Below are 20488 nucleotides of genomic sequence, written 5' to 3'. Positions count from 1 at the left end.
ATCACAGCGCTCCCAGGCGTTTTAAAGAAGAAATAAAGCGCTCCCAGTGCTTAGCAGATAATTACAGCGCTCCCAGGCGCTTAGAAGGCAAATGCAGCACCCAAAGGCGCTTGAGGACTGATTACAGCGCTCCCAAGCGCAATAAGGGGAAAAGAAAGCGCTCCCAGCGCTATAGGCAAACAAAGGTCCACCAGTCCAGCAACACAGTCCTTCAGGCGTCGAGGACACCAGCAGTCCAGGGGCTGGGCAGGGCCCATGGAGGCAAGCCTTCCCCTGGGCCCAAGCAGCAGCATGCCCCTGGCAGATTCCAATCAGAAACAAGAACCTTTTAGAAGAGGTCACAGCCTCTTTTTATACATGAAATTCCTTTGTCTAAAGGTGCAGGGTGGGGGAAGAACCAGTCGCAGCTGGTTTGGGAGCACCCTTGATGTGCTCCGCCACCCCTCTCATTCACTAGGCAGGACATGGTCATTAGACGTACCACAGGGGGCGGAGCCAGCATTGTGTGGGGAAAACCCAGCCCCATGCAGGACCCAGGTGCACTCCTCCCCTCACATCAGCATGCTAATCTCAACACTCACCACTGGGCAGACCCATCCAGACTTCCTGGAGCCAGGCTCCAGCCAATCACGTGTCAGCACACTCACTACACACGCTCACCCATGTCTACAAGTGGCACTTCCACACTAGACACATTCATGCCACATACATCATTACGCAGCATTCCCCACACCTGCACTCCCCACCCATCAGGAACTACCATGGTCACACATATTCACCATGCATTCCTATGGGAGGGAAGGTCACTCACCGCACATAAAGAGAGAGCTCACGCCCTTTACACTGTACCACAGTGAAAAAGTGCGCAGAGGCCTAAAATCACCAACACCAGGTTACAGAAACAGGCTAGGCAAAAGCAAAAAGTTTCGGGGTGAAACCTGCCAAAAGGGCCAGGTCCAACAATAGCATTGGAGGAACTGTCCTCCCAACAGTCCCAAAACACCATCCACATCAAACAACTACAGGACCAAGTCGCTACCCTGATGGACCGGGTGGAGGATGCGGAAGGGAGAGCGCGGAGGAACAATATCTGCGTCATTGGGATGCCGGAGAGTTGAGAGAGTAATGACGCCACTCACTATATGGAAAGATGGTTAAGGGAACATGTCACCTCGGATGGCCTATCTGATCAGTATTGCATCAAGCGAGCACATAGGATTCCTACAGGAAGCCCAAAGCCGGGGGCTCCTCCTCGGCCACTCATAGTCAAAATGCTGAACTATAGAGATCAGGGCACGCTATTACAATAGTCCAGAGAGCTGCCCCAGATTGACTTTGAGAACACTCAGATATTGCTGTGTCCTTATTATACGCTCAGGGTGCAGAGGCAACGTTCTTCCTTCATGACAGTTAAACAGAAACTGCGGGGATTGAATCTGAAATACGCCCTCCTCTATTTAGCCAGATTAAAAGTTACATATGAGCAGAAAACGCAGAGTCCAGAGGATGTAGAGGAGTGGTTGGAGGTGACGGATCAGGACAAACTTATGAATGCTCCCTCCCATAGCACAGTAAACATCAACAGAAGGGCTGGTACACCTGTTCCCCGTACCACACGGTGAATGTGCATGAAAACTACACAATCCAGCCCAACGCTAAAACAAATGCAATGAAGCAAGGAACAGGCACTACTCACTGCCTTCTCTTTTCGGACTGTCACACAGACTGGCGACATGACCTCCTCCGAGACAGACACACACAGGATCTTTTAGGCATCTTTTAGGCACCTCGCAGCATCCAGATGGAACAAGCTACCTATGGCGCTGCGACTAGAACCTTCAGAAACAATCTTTAGAGCCAAGCTGAAGACTACTTTATTCACACAGTAGCTTTTCTGCATTTGTAAGTTCTGGTAGGTATTAGCTCCTTAGCGCGGGGACACGCCGCTGTGCGTCACCAAGCGCTCTATAAAACCCCCTAAAAAAAATAGGTTGGAGTCTGAGGAGAATGTGACTCTGTTTCCAACGGTGACTTCGCAGACAGTGAATGGCTTGTTTGACTGACAGAACATAAAATTATGCTGAGCCCAGAACAGCGATGTACAGTGTAACTATATCCTGTGCCTATATCTATGCTCAAGTGATGATTAACTGCATAATGGAGGGCCGTTAGGGCTCCACTGTATACTGAAATTCAAGTATGCACAGCGTGGGTGGGGTTGGCGATGTCCTCCAAACGGCGAAAGCACACTATGGATATTACAAAGTTTTTCTCTATATGTTGTGTTTAATTGTATGGTACGGTATAGTTCTTCGACCGTACTGAGTATTGGGGAGTTCAAGGGAGGATAACAGTCCTGCATTGAGCGCTACATTAGATGGGCTCTGCCGAATGTATACCATGTCGACCGCCAGGCGGTTAGGTTTTGCTTCACAATGCATGTCCCTAGTACATAAACATAATAACATGGAATGTTCGGGGTCTGGGCTCTATGTAGAAACGGCATAGAATACATGCATAGCTGTTGAGACGTAAAGCACAGATAGCATATTTGCACGAATCCCACATGTTAGAAAAGGAAGTAGCGAGGCTACGTAGGAAATGGAAAGGTCAGATTTTCTCTACCACCTGCTCAGGCTTTGCACAGGGTGCCACAATCTGGGTCCGACACGGGGTGCCTTTCACGTCACTAGAACAAACAGTGGATGAGCAGGGACGATATATCTTTGTTTGAAGAACTCTGGACGGGCAAAATGTAGTTCTGGGTACTATATATGCCCCAAATTGTGAACAAGAGAAATTACTGGCTACGCTGAACCTGGCGCTGGAGGGATGGGAGATGCATCCATGAATAATAGGTGGCGACTGCAATACTGTTATGGATGTAGCATTAGACAGGTCTCATCCCTCCCCTTAAATGGATCAAGAGTTCTTAAACAGGCAAAAGCACTGTGCAGGTGGGCTGAGGGATGGGAATTGTGTGATGCGTGGAGAATGCGACAACCAACACATAGGGAATATTCTTTCTACTCTCCGGTACACATGCTGCACACAAGAATATATAGGATATACTGCTCGAATTGGATTGCATTGCAGGCGGTACATGCTACCTACTTGGCAAAGACCTTCTCTGATCACAACCCCTTGGAAATTGTACTTAACTGGGGTAGGATACCTACCCAGGTACCCACCTGGAGACTGTGGCCGCAAGTGTTGGAAGACTCGGTGTTGCGAGCTACTATGTCCGACACTATACAACATTATTTCACAGAATATAGTAATACAGCATTGGATAGATTGGTTGAATGGGATGCATTTAAGATGGTACTTCGTGGTAAGGCACTTAGCGCGATAGTGAGTGCGCGGAAAGAGGTCCACAGGTCCCTAATTGATATTGAAAGGAAAATGGATAGGTTAGAGCAGGAAGCTGTAAGTGATATTGACAAGAGAGCCCCACTGCAAGAAGCCAGAATTAGCCATGCGGAAATTTTTGAATCCCACCATGTCATAGATCACCAACAATACACACAGATGCGTCACACTGAGGCGGATAAGTCCAGGACACTATTAGCCAAAATATTACGGGACGATCCCCTAATATCATAATTAACGAGGTTATGACCTTTGAAGGGGACAAAGCTATTACTCAAGGAGATATAAATGTGGCATTCAGTCGATATTATGCCACACTGTATAGTGCACCTGCGAACAGGGTAGATACAAGAATGGACAATTTTTTATCCAATCTGCCATATCCGCAACTTACAGCTGACGCCCGGAAGGAACTAACAGGACCCATTACGAAATCCGAAATTGAGATCGCTATAAACGGGCTGCCCCGTAACAAAACCCCTGGGTTGGGTGGCCTGCCGGTGAAATTTTATGCTGCATACACGGACATACTTGTACCCCAAGTAGAGATACTATATAGGGAGGTACTGGAAAAGGGTTCACTGCCCCTTACTACAGCACAAGCATTAGTGGTATCACTACCGAAGCCAGGTAGGGACCCCACTGACATGGCTAGTTACCGTCCGCTATCCTTATTAACGACTGAATACAAAATACTTAGTAAGGTACTAGCTAACAGACTGTTGCAGCATTTGCACAAACTGATCCATATAGATCATACTGGCTTCCTGCCTGTCCGCAGTATGTCATTGAATACCAGAAAACTGCACCAGCTTTTGACACAAGCCCCAAGCCACTACGACCACGAGGGATGTATATCATTGGATATGCGTCAAGCGTTTGACACCATTAAATGGGATTACATGTTCAGGGCGCTAGAGAAATTTAGATTACCAGAGGATTACATATACTAGCTGAGTATATTATACGCCGCCCTTACGGCCAGAGCACGCACGGATGGGCATATTTCGGCCGAATACCAGATACACAGGGGGACGAGGCTGGGCTGCCCGCTATCACCACTTATATTTATATTGGCCCTTTAACCCTTGGCGATAAAGGTGTGTACAGAACTCAGTAATATGGACATTACATTCGGGAACACCTCACATTTATTGTCTGCCTACGCTGACGATATTATCCTGTATCTTGATGATCTTAGGTTCCCCCTAGCTCCTATGGCTGAGGTGTTCGAAACATTTGGGCACATTTCGGGCCTTGCTATAAACCCTGTGAAATTGCATGTATTCCATTTGAAAGAGAATTTGGACCATACAGAGCTACAATTTGGCGCCATAAAGTTCCAAGTCGCACAACACATGTTTAAATACCTAGGTATCCAGGTTTACAGAATGCACGCAGACATGCTGGAAGGTAACCTACACAGAGCGCTCAGAGCTTTACGCTGTAGCATTGCTTTCTGGACTACCTGCCATTATCGGTAGTGGGTAGGGCGGCAATAACTAAGATGGTGGTCCTTCCGCGACTGCTTTATTATTTCACTAATTTACCGCTTGTGATACCAAACGCCACATTTAAACTAATGAATACCCTACTAATCGAGCTTATATGGGGGCCTGCAGGCGGCGGATAAGTCTAAAGAAATTGCAGCTTAGTACCACTGAAGGGGTTTTGGATGTTCCTGATTTCAGAGCGTACTTCTACGCCTGTCAGCTACAATGGCTGTCCTTCTGGACTGCCGGGCGTAATTTACAGGAGATAGGATTCACGGAACAGTATATAGGACGAGGAGCCCTACATGCCCTGTTACTGCCCCGTATCAAGGCTCCACAGCACCTCCCTACTTTGTTACATTCGGCGTTATAGTGCTAGAAAGCGGCATTACAATATACAGGCATGTCTCCAGCTTATGCCAGTAATATCCCCTTGCTGGGAATACCACTGCTGGGCGGACAAATCACAAAGCGACGAACAACACCATGGTTAGACGTAGGGGTCAACAGAGTGGGTGACTTGTTCAGAGACGGGATGCTGATGGATCACGATAATTTTGTCAGAGAGACGGGAGCACGTGCCCACTTATATTTATTACACGCGGCACTGACACAATACATCAAAGCCCGATGGGCCCCACAGAGGCAAGAACCCCCCACGCATGAGGCAGTTAAAACTTTATATTACATGGGTAGGGGTAGACATCTTATTAAGTGGCTGTATGTCGGGATGCAATATCACACGAAGGTTGACCTAACCCCACTGCACAATAAAGGGGAGGGGGACATAGGTCAGGCTCCAGAAGACAAGAAATGGACGAAAATCGTGAAACATCCCAAAAAGATATCAGTTAACACGAAGTTCCAATTTATACCAACAATGATTCTGCATAGGGCTTACCTTACCCTACACAAGTTAGACAAGATGTTCCCACAGACGCAGCATCATTGCCACAGGTGTCCAATGGAAGGTGTAGACCTTCTACACATGATATGGTCGTGTCCACGCATACAGGGGTTCTGAGACTCGGTGAGGCACCACACGTATGAGGTCACACATCGAGGGACTGCATATTAGGCTTGAGAGAAAAAGCGGCCAAGCATAAAGTACAATGTAGATTCATTAATCTAGCGCTCCTCTTGGCAGTATGGGCCATCACTATGAGGTGGAAGTCCAAGGCACCACCCACTGAACATGCATGGTACAGAGAAAGACTACGCTGGAGTGGTGCAGAGAGTGCGGCAGTAAGGAGGGAGGAAGCAGGAGGGTTGCCGCAAATTCCAATTGCACTAGAATGGAATGTCATGATGGAAACCTGTAAATCACTGGACATAGCCATTAATAATGCGACAAGTAGCATACAATAAGACCTACAGAGCTGTGGACATAACCCGAACAGCCTAGACGTGGAAATAACCTTATTCCACGAAATATGGAATGGGAAGCAGCAGAGCCCGCATGTATCAGACGGAATCACAAGCGGTTATAGGACTAGTGGGTGGGGGGAGGGAGTGCTCAGACAAGGGGTTGGCTAATTAAAGGTTACTAAGAAGTAATGATATGATTTAAGTACAGGTACTGGGCAGTGATATAAGATACGGCAAAGGAATAAAAAATGCAGACTGGAATGATGCAGAACAGGCACATGATGAAGAAGCAATGCTATGGACTGTACTATAATGTGGCCTACGCACAGAAGGGTAATAATGCCAGACCTAGTACGGAACTGCATAAATGTATTATGTAAAGTATATTTATAATGCAATATGTACGGCTACATGAGGAGTAAAGGAAAAGCCTAATAACATTTGTTTTAAAAAAATTAAATGGTAGGACATGTAACTTTATGTTTTTCACGTCCTGGTACTGGCAAACAGCCTATTTCATTCTTTACTAAAGAGAGGCCTACTCCTCCCATAGGCTAGCATTGGGGATTCCCGTCTATACTCTTAAGTGGTGATTCCTCATCAGAAAGGAGTGGAGTTGCCATGTTTGGTGTGTTTAAAATAGTAGTGATAAATTCTACTTTCTGGTAAAGTTGGATTTTACATGACTATTTTTGAAATTTTAGGAAAGTGGGCATTTCTCTGTGCTCATACCTCTTTGTGCTTTGCAGCCTGTCTCCAATAGATGTCTGGGTTGGGTTTGCATTCTCTTCAGACAGCCACAACACAGAAAGGGCTGAGTGTGACACGGGATACATCAACATTCATTTGCATACTGATAGTCTTCCGAGACAGGGAGAGGTGGTTCACACTTACAATTCAATAGGTTATGTCCTGCCCTAACACGAAAGGCTGGTTTACTCCCTACCAATTGTCTGGAGTTCCTATATCAAAGGCATTTTTTATTATAAGTACTGGGGCTCTGAACCTATCTAATCAGACACTGCATGGGACTTGTAAGCAGATGTGGCTGGATCTACAATTTGCACATTTCCAGGAGGACTGCTGAGCTACCAGGAGAATCCACCATCCCTGCTAACTTCTTTGCCATGTCTGCCTGCTGCTTGCTGTTTGCTGGACTGAAGGAGAGACTGCCACTTTGCAACTACCTGGATGAGCTGGCCTGCTGCTTGCTTCCTGCTCTTTGTGCCCCAAGTGTTCTCCAAGGACTTGTTGGCCCGTCCCCCTGTACCCCCGAAACCTCAGGGCCTTAAAAGACTTCTTCGGCAATAAGCAGGCTAAGATGCTTACTCTTTTTATTGAGTCACTGAAAAAGGGGTTGTGTCCTGCACTGTGGCCGGGTAGGACAACGTCTAAATTTATGAAAAAAAGAAGGACCCGGTCACTGTTTTGATCTGCCACTTTTTTATTTTAAGCAGAATCTCACCCGAAGGTAATTGATCCTTGGGTGCTTTTATGCACTTTTTTTGAAGTAATACAAATTTCAACAATTTTTTAAACCAAGTCTGAGGTTTGTCCGTGGCCGTGCACTGGACATATATTTACATTTACTATAAACACTTTTTACAATACAAAAGACATTGAAGACATTTCACCATTACACAATACATTTATCAAAAAAAACAATTTTATCTGACTTCACAGTTGTACCCTGCCAAATGATTATACCAGGTTTGTATATTAGACATTTGTATTTAGTTTAAACCTGATCACGCAAAGGCTCAAAACGTAATATGCATTTTTTGATCCATTACATTCATGGAAATGTTATAGGGCCTTTTGCGGAAAGAGCATTCATTTTTACGACGAATGTACCAAAGCCGATGCGTTTCCAAGCCTGTATTTCATTTATCGGACTTTTCTTCAGGGCTTATTAGTTGGGTACCTGTATTAAGATAAGGGGAGGACATACTTTAATGTGGGACCTTCACATATAATGTCACCTACAAACAAGTTGTTGGCATTTATTTTTACCTCCTTGTGATGTATGAACAGGTCTATTCTGTTTATTTCAGATTCTTGACTGGCGTTTTGACTTTATTCTGCAAAGTGAAACACAATAAATGTATCTTTTTCACTTTGGGGACATTATGTTAATGATTGTTGTGTAACCCAAAATTCAATACAGTATGACTTACAATTCAATGAGCTTTCATTTCTGCCAATGCATGTCCTCTGGTCTGAGTTTGTTGCAGGTTTTATATTGGGAAGCTCACCAGGTTCTGTAACGTTTAGACAGAACGGTTTCAGTTAGAGGCTCTGAATGTTATTTGCTATCGCCTAACCTTTCCATAATTGACTTTTACTTACTTCAGGTGCTCGGTGTGTTTACAGGACACCGTCATTTGGGGAAGGGCACCGCCTCTTTTGATCGTGTCTTATTTGCCGCATGCACTGTGGTTTTAAAACAGGGGAGATAATGTGCGGGTTAAAAGACTTGTTTCCCTCGCGTGTCTCTCGATATCATCTATCAGATTCCGCATTACCTGCAGTGTTCGCGTGTAGCTGCTTGCATCTTGCCAGACTTTTGCTTCAGTGAGTGTTTGTTCAAAGTCACATGACTTCATTTGAATTGGGACATGCACTCAGATGGTTGTGGGACATGTAGTCCGGAAGTTCATTAAAGAGTGCGAGTTAGATACTGCATGCAGTCGGATTTCTTTAGGGAAATTTTACATCAGTGGTGATTTTCACATTAGACTCGTGCAACCAATTTCAGCTTTCTCCATATTCGTTCAAGCCTACACTCACGCAGTCGTATTTCGCAATAAGGTACGCTTCTCTTCTTAACAGTAGTGTCTCTACATTGCCACCACGTGGGGGAGCCTTTATTCCTGACAGTACGGACCATTTTAGATCTTTTTCTGTGTGCCCAAGGTCCATAAAGTGCTGTACCATGTGTGCGGTCAGCACCTTTTGTTTGCTTCTTGAACGGTGTTGTGCCAATCTTTGTGTGATTTGCTGATTTGTTTTCCCAATGTAAAGTTTGTAGCAAGGACAAACTATTACATAAACAATGTTTTTACTTTTACAATTTGTAAATTCGTTGTAGGTCCATTTAATGGTGTTGTGTTCGAACATGGTTCCCTCAATAGTGCTGGCACACGATATACAGGTTCCACACTTGTGGTGGCCTTTCACCGGATTTAAATTCCATAGGGAACGTAAATCACTTTTAACTTTTGTGGTACCTGAGTCCGCTCTGATTATTTGTTGACCTATGCTCTTATTCTTTTTAAGTGCGAACATAGGTTTGGCAAAAGGGATTTCAAGATTAGACAACAAATGCCAATTTTTTAAAACCACAGATTTGAATTTGTTGGTAAGCGGCCCGTAGGTTGAAACGCACACCAATTGTTCAAGTGGTTTCTTCTCTTTTTCAGTTAGTAAAGCTTCTCGAGGTGTGAACCACGCCCGCTTGGTGGCGTGTTTTTACATTTTCTTAGGGTACCCTCTTTCTCTTAGTTGTTCGCACAACGTCTCTGCATGCATCAAGTAATCTTCTTTTCTAAAGCAATTGCGTCTGATCGCAAAAGCTGACTGTATGGAAGATTTTCTTTGAGGCTCTGTGGGTGGAAACTCCGTTAGTGGAGAATGGTGTTTTTATCTGTCTGTTTACGATGTAGGGTGGTTATCAATTCATGATTATGATGAAAGACCTCGACATCAAGAAATGTTAGTCGTGAATTGCTGTAGGTCATGCTAAATGTTATGTCTGGATGCCTACTGTTTAACCAGTGGTGGAATTCCGTCAATTGTGTTTTCGTACCTTTCCACTGGCACCAGACGTCATCAATGTAGCGATACCATCTTGTGATGTGTTCGCTATACGGATTATTTTGATAGATGAATCGCTCCTCATACAGGGCCATGAAGAGGACCGCCATCTCGGGAACATAAGGACATCCCATGGCGGTCCCCTTCACCTGCATGTAGAAGGTGTCCATGAATCTAAACAAATTCTGTTTTAGTGCTAAGCTGGCCAACTCGATTATAAATTTAGTGGGGACTCTATGAGGTTTAGGCCTGGTGTCTAAGAAAAACTCGATGGCTTCTAGTCCCTCGTCTTGGGGGATTTGAGTGTATAACGAATTGACATCAAATGCCACCATCAGCTCGTTATTGTCATCAAATGGTATTTGTTCGATTTTATTGATGAAGTCAGCCGTATCTTTAATATACGACTTGACCTCACTCATGAATGGCTTTAAGAATATATCCAGGTACTTGGCAATCGGCTCAAGGATGGACTCGCACCCAGAGACTATCGGTCTTCCGGGTGGGTTCTGTAGGTTTTTATGAACCTTTGGTAGGATATAGATTACGGGAACACGTGGATTTTTCTTGTTTAAGTAATCAAATTCCTTTGGGCCTAATATGCCCTCATCAAGTCCTTCCTTTAATTTGATTTGTATCTCATTTTGTATCTTATTTGAAGGATCTTCAGTTAACTTCCTATAACATTCAATGTTACCAATCTGACTATTGGCTTCTTCTACATATTTCTCTTTCTTCCATACCACCAAGGCACCCCCTTTGTCGGCCGGCTTCACCACTATTGATGTGTCTTCACTTAGTTGTTTAATTGCTGTCTGTTGGTCTTTCGTAATGTTTTTTTTGGAGACGTTTTTCTGTTTGCCCAACTGCGTGAGTGAGGAGAGAACGGCCTGCTCAAACGGCAACATTTGTTTGGGGACCATTTGTGAAGTAGGAGTGAAAGTCGACTTGTTAGATAAATTTGATGGCTCAGGTGTCTTTGTATTTTCTTTATTATGGAAAAATGCTTTTAGTCTAATTTTTCTAAATAGATCATGGGCTTCTATTTTTAAATTGACTATATCTGTGTTTGTACTGGGAACAAATTTGATCCCAAGTTCAAGGACTGATTGTTCATGAATAGAAAGTTCTTTAGAGGAAAGATTAATGATGGATGAGTCCTTTACGACTTGTAGTTGTTTTTGCTGCGGGTTCTCATATCCCATGCTTGCGGTTGGGGTTTGAACCTTACGCGTCCCCTGCCCTCGCCTTTTTCTAAAAAAGTATTTGGGCGTTTCGAAGTACCTTCCCTGAGGTCTGAATCACCAGATGCCTCAGAAGATGAACTCTCTGAGAAGGTTAGAAAGCGATTTTTTGATCTTCCTTGATATTGGGAAAGAGCGCGGCGGGATTCCTGCTGGCTATAATAATCTTCCCTCAGGTATGTATAAACCGTCTCAATGTTGAATGCCTTAAGGTCTTTCTCGAACTTATTAATTCTGTAGTTTATTGTATTATCCTTGAACGTTTGAAGGTCTTTATCTATTTTTTACAATAGCTCTTTTGCTTCAAGTGTGCTGTGATTATCACTAATAGCCTTTGTTAAGGCGTCGATTTCCTCCTGTTCTTTTGCACAAATTCTTTGTGCAGTTTCTACTGTGTGGACCATTAGGTCCCGGCTACATTTGGTGGCTATGTAGCTGAACCCTTTCTTATACACCGGGTCCTCTGTAAAGACCACTGGGACGTTTTTAACTTGAAGTCCCCGAGGTATTGTTCCAGATTTTAAATGCTGGAACAAAAAGTGCCCATGTAGTTCTGTTCGGACGTGTTTTTTGCTTAAACGCATCAATTTGTCTGTTTCATTCTGCTGTTGGGCATTTGTGCTGAGTTTAAGTGATGCAAAAGGTGAAGGTCCTGCAATTAAATTCTTTGTGTATGCCTCTGTGTACAACAACGTTTCTTCCTCAGACATATTTTGATATGCTGGAAACCAGCCTATCTAGATGGTGTATTCTTATACTATGTTGGTTATTGCAATGATTTACGTGCTTAACCCACGCGGAGAATTTACCGCTCTATATGTTTCACTGAAAAAGGGGTTGTGTCCTGCACTGTGGCCGGATAGGACAACGTCTAAATTTATGAAAAAAGAAGGACCCGGTCACTGTTTTGATCTGCCACTTTTTTATTTTAAGCAGAATCTCACCCGAAGGTAATTAATCCTTGGGTGCTTTTATGCACTTTTTTTGAAGTAATACAAATTTCAACAATTTTTTAAATCAAGTCTGAGGTTTGTTCGTGGCCGTGCACTGGACATATATTTACTATAAACACTTTTTACAATACAAAAGACATTGTAGACATTTCACCATTACACAATACATTTATCAAAAAAAACAATTTTATCTGACTTCACAGTTGTACCCTGCCAAATGATTATACCAGGTTTGTATATTAGACATTTGTATTTAGTTTAAACCTGATCACGTAAAGGCTCAAAACGTAATATGCATTTTTTGATCCATTACATTACATTCATGGAAATGTTATAGGGCCTTTTGCGGAAAGAGCATTCGTTTTTACGACAAATGTACCAAAGCCGACACGTTTCCAAGCCCGCATTTCATTTATCGGACTTTTCTTCAGGGCTTATTAGTTGGGTACCTGTATTAAGATAAGGGGAGGACATACTTTAATGTGGGACCTTCACATATAATGTCACCTACAAATAAGTTGTTGGCATTTATTTTTACCTCCTTGTGATGTATGAACAGGTCTATTCTGTTTATTTCAGACTCTTGACTGGCGTTTTGACTTTATTCTGCAAAGTGAAACACAATAAATGTATCTTTTTCACTTTGGGGACAGTATGTTAATGATTGTTGTGTAACCCAAAATTCAACACAGTATGACTTACAATTCAATGAGCTTTCATTTCTGCCAATGCATGTCCTCTGGTCTGGACTTTTTATTGAGTCAGCATGTTCCCAGGTGCTGGGATTTCATCAACAGCTATGCCGCGCTACAATACTCTGCCAACCATGAGTCCAGCAGCTGCACCCTGAATCGATCAGCACTTCACCCCCGAGGGTAGCACTCCCAAACCAATCTACTGGTGGAGCTCAGTGCTCCCTGAACTCTAACCCATGTTTCCCCTCTCCATTCTGCAGTGGAGTGTGGCGCTCCGTGTGATGTTGCCCCCAGAAGTCATACACTAACCTCGATTGGCGGCAGAGTGCCAAGAAAGGAATCAGTGTCTACGCCCTTGCACCATGTTGCAAGGGTGCCTGTCTTGTAGGCAGGATTGTTTTTGTGCAGGAAGAGACACCTTCCTGCAAAAAAAAACAACTAAGAGGCTGTGTCCTCTTTCAATGTGTGCTGCAGAATGCAGCGCACATAGAAAGGAACAAAAGAGGAGAAATAAAGATATTTCTCCTCCATACCTCTCTCTTGAGAAGTCAGGATGTTTTGGCGCATTCCCAGGTTTACAAGTTCTTGTAAATCTGGAAATGCATCAAAATCTATGGAACACCCACCGGAAAGCCCATGGAAAGCCTACCCAGGGCAGAGGAAGGCAACCTAACAATTTGCGCTGCTTTGCCCTACTTCAGGTTTATGAAGCCACTTACAGCCATGCAAAGTGACTTTGCACGACTTCATAAATCTGTCAAAGAGGTCTGCATGGTGAATGCATGACACAAAAGCTCTTAGAAATATGCCCCCCAGTGTTTAAAGTGGGTTTAACCAAAACAAGCCATTGCCGGAAGATGGCTGACTCAAAGACCTATTCTATGTTCAATGTTGTATGCTGTCAAATATGTTGAGATCAGCTCTCTGTATGCAGAACTAAATGTATTTCAATTTGAATGAATTGCTTCAAGCAGGAAGGTTTTTTTTTCAATTTAAAAGACATGTTTTAGAAATCCATTTTCTAATTCAATTCTTTGCAAAGTATAAAAATAATAGTTTTCATATTGATGTGTGGTTTTCACTCATAACCAGCAAACTAGAGCATTATGCCTTACAGAACGTACATTTTCAAGAGGATGCTTTTTTCAACTTTCTTGCCATGCTGCAGCAGTTCTCGAAGACTTTTTAAAAAATATGCTTCAAAACACGACTAACAAATACTTAAATAATTAGGTACATAATTCTGTTAAGAACATGTTTCAGAAAAAAAAAATCTCTTGTTCAATGCCAACAAGCAGCCCAATAATTACGTTAAAAGGGGCTTTTAACTGCCTGAGAGCTAAGTGGCCTTACATCTTTCTGTGTTATTAGAGATGCATGCCGTGTCACCACTTTAGCACAGCACTTGAGGCATCAATGGGCATGCTCCAGCTTCCATGAAGTAGCTTGTGAGCTGAAAAGTGTGTGAGCTTGTATGGCACTTCAATTCTGGCACTCAACTACAGGGAGCAGATGTTCTGTTTTCTTTGAATTACGCTAACACAAGTGGCTTTACAACAGTGTGAGAAAAAGTGTACCGTTCTTTCAGCACCGATCCATAATCCAATGGCTCTTGTTAACCTTTTCTAGTAATTCTACGTCTTTCGTTACCTCCACCCGCAGGATTTTTTCCATCGCCAAGAGTGGCACAGAATAATATGCAAATGCGTCCTATCATTTCAAAGCAAAATGAACACCCTTCGTCTTAATATTAGGAAAATATAAATGTCACAGGTTTAGATCTGCATTTAAAGCAGTGGCAGGCCTGGCTATATTATAATTGGCGACCCCCAACATGACGAAACAGGTGTTGGCTGCACACATTTATATCGAATATGGAACAAAGAAGATTGTGGATGCCCAACACACTCAAGGAGTAAATTGAGAATTGGTGAGAGTACTCGCAGTTACCATTTGAACTTTTCTGGATTTGTAATTGAAGCGCATAATAGGGAAAGTCTTTCACAAATGCTGAGCAACCCTTCGCAGAATCTAAGGACTTTACTTTGATCAATTAAGAGCTTGACCCCCTGTAACCTAACCACAACACTGGACATAATTTCCCTCTATTACTAGATGTGTTACACATTCCCTACAAAATGTGTATTAGCCATTTAATTTTTTTGTTTTGTTTTTCAGATGGTCTATGCAATATTTTCGGTCCTATTCCCTGGATTTCTTCTTGACAATTTGGATTGATAGATTTTTTATCCTCGTTGTGATCTTGGCACACAGTAGCCATTTTGATGTAGTTGTTCTCATCTGTTTATCATCCATATTTTCAAGTTAACTGGCAAACATTTCAATTTGTGAAGTGCATGACAGGGCTTATCGTGGCTCTTTACACCAGTGTCGCCCATGTCTGAGTTGCAACACCACATTATGAGCTTAAAAATAATGATAAACAGATAAGAACGACTACATTTGTTATTAGGAATAATCGAACAGTCAAAGAGGTACATGAGAGATCACCTAGAATAAAGTTGTACTCTGCCTTCTATATCTTACTTCATCTATTATTGCTAAAGAAATAAGAAATACAGTTTGCAGTCATACACCCTGAAAAAGTCCCTTTGGAGACAAAACGCGCGTTGGTTGACGGTCTTGTACTTGGTTGGAAGTTAGTAATCACAATGAAGACGACGAAAATATATCACATGAACTTAAACTTATGGATTGGTTTTTCTTGTTATTTGTCCTTGAACAGTGTTATCTAAACAAAATCTTGGAGTGCTCCAGTATATTTCTTTATGAGTATCTGCGGTCTTTTTGAAACTGATATAAGGAGAACATCCAGTGGCGGCTGGTGACATTTGAGAGTGGTGTGAGTAAAGTTCAGGATGCGTGCCATGTGGCGCGCTTGACTGGCATAAGAGAGATTCAGAAGGGGGGTATAACCCCCAAGAGAATTTAGGAAAAAGAGTGGGTAAATTGGGGATTTTCAAACAAATATGAGAATGAAAGAAGATTAATGAAGCAACTGTCAAACTGGAACTGACCAGTGGGATGAAGTGGTCATGCTGTAAAAGCAACAATACTACACCTTATGGTCACTTCAAGCCCCCTCTCTCAGGAGTATCCAACACTGGTCCAGCAAAAGACATTAACACAAATATATGTACATACAATTCACCTGAATAGCACTCATATTTCATGAATGTGTATCCTGTAAGTGTGACATGGAACCATCCCTCCTGGGCCTAGACTGGAGTAGTGAACAGCCATGGCCTCGATAATAGTAACAAGCATTGGCATAGCCAATAGGTCTCACCTTTCGGACCATATAAGTGTTTAGTCAAGTAGCACATTATCAGACCACCCAATATGTCACAAAACCTAAAATAATTAAATGAAAACTGTCTGATAATCAACTACCTTCAGGAGAAAGCTTTTGTTGATGTGCTAGGAATATTATGTCTGATGTTAAAAGAAGGCACGGTAGAAAGATTATACCATACTCAATTCATGGACTCACTGCACTCAAAGGGAGAGTGGGCGGTCCTGCTCAAGGGCAGGGTCAGTGTCTTGCCCACTGTTGTGGGTACTGACTGTTTGGTCGGCCCAAGGGTAGTACCCACAACAGTGGGCAAGCCACTCCCCCGTGCCCTCGAGCAGGACCGCCCACCCCCAACCAGGCACTTCTGCTTTCTCGCAGTGCGAGCAGGGCTAGACTGGCTACCGGGTGTTTTGGTGTGCTGCTAGCTGAGAGCTTATTTCACTGCGGTGGGGGCTGATTTAGTTAATGGAGACCTGCGTGTGCTTCTAAAGCAACAAAGCAAAACAAATGGCTTTAAGCACACGCAGGTCCCCATCATCGAAATAAGCCCCCAGCACCAAAACGCCCAGTAGCCAGTCCGGCCCTGAGTGCAAGAAGCAGAAACATAAAATTGGAGTTATTACCATTTATGTTTCTGCCATCTCGCACTGTGAGAAAGCAGTGGGGCGACGCCCCCACGTCCCAATGGGGGAACCGCCACTGAGAACATCTTCCTGAGCTTCATACTCCAGCTGCAATTAGCATGGAATAACAACCATATTTTTCAACTCATGAGTCAAAAAGAAATACAGTGCTATTTGAGTAAAGAAATACACTGATATTTAAGTAAAGGATGGTGTATGTTGACCAAGGCTAAGTATCATTTACATGGTTCATCGGACATAATGATAATAATAATAATTATTATAATGATAACAATAATAATAATAATAATAATAGTTCAAATCCTTCATGTGTTCTGCATAAAGCAGCAAGATATTGCCAATTCCATTTATAAGCTAAAAAGGCACTCAGTTTGTAAAATAATGGATTATTGTTTCTATATTTTGTTTCAATGTATGTCTTAGAACTAAAGTAAGGTGTGACTAACATGGCAAGCTGGTAACCCATCATAACAAAGAAGGGAGAGAGAGATAAAAGTGGTTTCGATCTCCCTAGGCAGTATTTCATAAACAAAACAGAATCCACTTAGGAGTTGTAGTGGCCCCTACAATGGTAGGGAGCACTCAGTGTTTTTTAAAATACCCCTCACACACCAAAAGGACCCTTGGTGTCATGCTTCATCATCGGGGTGTTTTTAAAAAACACTGAGTGCTCCCTACCATTGTAGGGGCCACTACAACTCCTAAGTGGATTCTGTTATGTTTATGAAAAGCTGGTAACCCACCCACTAAAACAATAAACAAAGCTTTTATTCTGTGATAATTGTTATTGCGAGAATTAGGACTAATGTAGAAAAAAGTGTCTAATTTTTGGAGAATTACCTGAGGAAGTGAACTCACTGACAATTAATTGAGGGTCTTTTCAGGAAATAGTGCCCTTTCTGCAGTAAATTGGGCATACAGAAGGACTGTGGAGTGAAATCTGCAAATAAATGAATGTTATAGAAGAGTTAGCAATTTAAATCTTGGCCCTGTGGCGTAATGACAAAATTTCACATATGCACCAATTACTCTCACTGTACGGAAATTATGACAACAGTGTGTGAAACAACATTGCACCAGGCCTATTCAAGTAGATAATGTTGATGAACATAATGTGAATTAATTCTTAAACAGTCCTTCGAACTCAAACGTGATTTGCTAATAGACACAAATCAGAGCCCCTTTAAACTGAAGTCGGGATATAGTCGCCCTAAGGCGATAGAACACATTAGGCAGGTGGAGCAAAGGAATTTGCAATTCCCTTTTCCAACTGTTTCCCCCTTATTTTAAGCTTTCATGGTTCCTCTGCCCTTAAAAAAAGAGGAATCTAAACAGAAAGTGCTCAACAAATTAAAATGGGCTACACAAGCTTTAAGACAGCATACAGCCCTGTAGAATCTGATAAATAATTCAACATTGATTTGCAGGTATTTGTGAAGTTTGCATGAGTATATTTATATACTTGAAAGAAAGAAAAAATCCAGAACACTGACTCCCCCCACGCAGTATTTTGTTAGCTCTTACATTCTCTTACTTAAGATCCCTTAAATTCCACAGAGAGTGACATACACAAAGGTATTCATACTAATCTATTTATGGGATTTATTTGTAACAGAAGATCATTATAAAGGAATGTTTAGCCCTGCCAAACAGATATATGCATAATTTGTTTACATAAGTTCTTCACCTTTTTTTGGGTAAGCCATGAAGAATCAAGACTCTTGGCCGGATTTCGAGTCTGCCCGTCTTTGACCGCCAGACTAACAGTGGCACAGTGGTGGCAGTCCTCCGTTCACTATATTCTGAGGTGGCTTTTAGGACTGGCGGTGACGCAGTGCACAGGCCTATATGATATGCAAGGCTGGATCACTGTGGTCCGCTGAGCATATTATGAGTTTCCCCTCTGCCAGCTATTTCATGGTGGGCACACCACTTTGAAAAGGCCTGCGGAGGGGAAGCAAAGGGGGCCCTACAGGGCCCCCTTGCCCCTGCCGACATTGGAATACATTTAGGGGGCACAACATGTGCCCCCTATTTGCATGCACCCCATGTTTCAGGGTGGCATGGAGTTCACAGTCCATGCCGTTCTGGAACTTCATTTGTTTTCCCATTAGGGTGTTGTTGCATCTTACGGCTGTGCTGCTTTTAATGTCATAGTGTCATGGTACCTGCATTGGGTGTTGGTATCCCAGGTGAGAGACTGTGTTGTTTCAAAATCTTCAAGCTAGCTGTTGCCTGTACTGGGTGGGACCTGGATGGGTTTCTTATTACTGAGAAATAAACCTAAAGTTATTCTGCACAACCTGCCTTTTTGTGTGATCCTTCCAGCTGCTTCAAGTATCTTACACTGGCGTAGTTAGCAGCTGCACGTTCTTTTCCAAGGAATGAAGAACCCAATAAACCTCAACTACATCTCTAAATCTTCATCTTCAACAGGTAGTGAGTGGATACTTCTACTCCATGTACTGTGCCTTTTCCCTTACTTCAATGGGATCCAGTTGTCTAAAATTAAAGAGGAGGAATGTCTTTAATTCGCCTAAAGTTATTCTGCACAACCTGCCTTTTTGTGTGATCCTTCCAGCTGCTTCAAGTATCTTACACTGGCGTAGTTAGCAGCTGCACGTTTTTTTCCAAGGAATGAAGAACCCAATAAACCTCAACTACGTCTCTAAATCTTCATCTTCAACAGGTAGTGAGTGGATACTTCTACTCCATGTACTGTGCCTTTTCCCTTACTTCAATGGGATCCAGTTGTCTAAAATTAAAGAGGAGGAATGTCTTTAATTCGCCTGTGCCTTTCTGTTTACAGCCCTGCAATGCAATCTTTGCAATTAACATTTATTCACCCTGGGACTGGGAGCTTCCGTCTAGTAACCGCCCTGCCTTTCATTGGGTGTTTGGACATCTCTACGTGTGCTCGCCCTTTCTGCGTTAAAAATGTGCCTTTAACTTTGTTGCCCTTTTATTTCTCTCAGTGACTTGAGATTTGTGAGAGGGCACAGCATTGCATTTTTACTGCCTGTGTGAAGTGCTGGCGTTAGTCAGGGTACAGTGCTGCATTTTTATTGCCTGGGAGTGGTGCTAGCGTTTGTCAACCACTTCAAGTTGACTCACTTCAAGTTTATTTTACTAGCGTGTTTCACCAATTATATCTTGGAATTTGAAAATACACTTTCTACCTCATGAGGTCTTCGCGAGACTCGTCTTCCAAGCTTCTCCGAACTCTGCCTCTGTGGAATTCTTCCCCCGGTGTTCACTCGCTGATTTCATTGCCTCCATTGTCTTTGTCTCCTACGCGTTCCTCTAAACGCAGCGTCATGCATTTGACCTTTCGTGACCTACGTGGCTGCCATCTTTTGTTTACCTCTACTCTTCTGCTACAACCCTGCGTGCCACGTCTGTGACACGCACACACTTGCAATTAGAGCGAGGCCGCCACTTTTTTTTTTGTTTAGCAATATTGTTCTCCTTCAACCCTGCATGCCACGTCTGTGACATGCACACACTTGCGATTAGAGTAAGGCCGCCATATTTTGTTTATTCCTTCCATTCTGCTTCAACCCTGCGTGCCACGTCTGTGACACGCA

General features: G+C 43.0%; 1 long non-coding RNA gene across 1 annotated transcript in view; it reads right to left on the bottom strand.

Moving 5' to 3' along the window:
* LOC144819587 (uncharacterized) overlaps nucleotides 1-20204 on the bottom strand; it is a 42174-nt gene extending 21970 nt beyond the window's left edge. Inside the window, exons 1-2 of the long non-coding RNA XR_013607470.1 lie at nucleotides 20081-20204; nucleotides 17742-17841 (exon numbers count right to left, since the gene is read on the bottom strand). This is a non-coding gene — a long non-coding RNA (uncharacterized LOC144819587). The remainder of the gene's footprint in view (nucleotides 1-17741; nucleotides 17842-20080) is intronic.
* Between the last annotated feature and the right edge of the window lie 284 nt (nucleotides 20205-20488).

Source organism: Lissotriton helveticus, chromosome 2_1 (genome assembly GCF_964261635.1).
Source record: "Lissotriton helveticus chromosome 2_1, aLisHel1.1, whole genome shotgun sequence".
Classification (NCBI taxonomy): Eukaryota; Metazoa; Chordata; class Amphibia; order Caudata; family Salamandridae; genus Lissotriton; species Lissotriton helveticus.
This window is presented reverse-complemented; position numbering and strand designations above follow the sequence as displayed.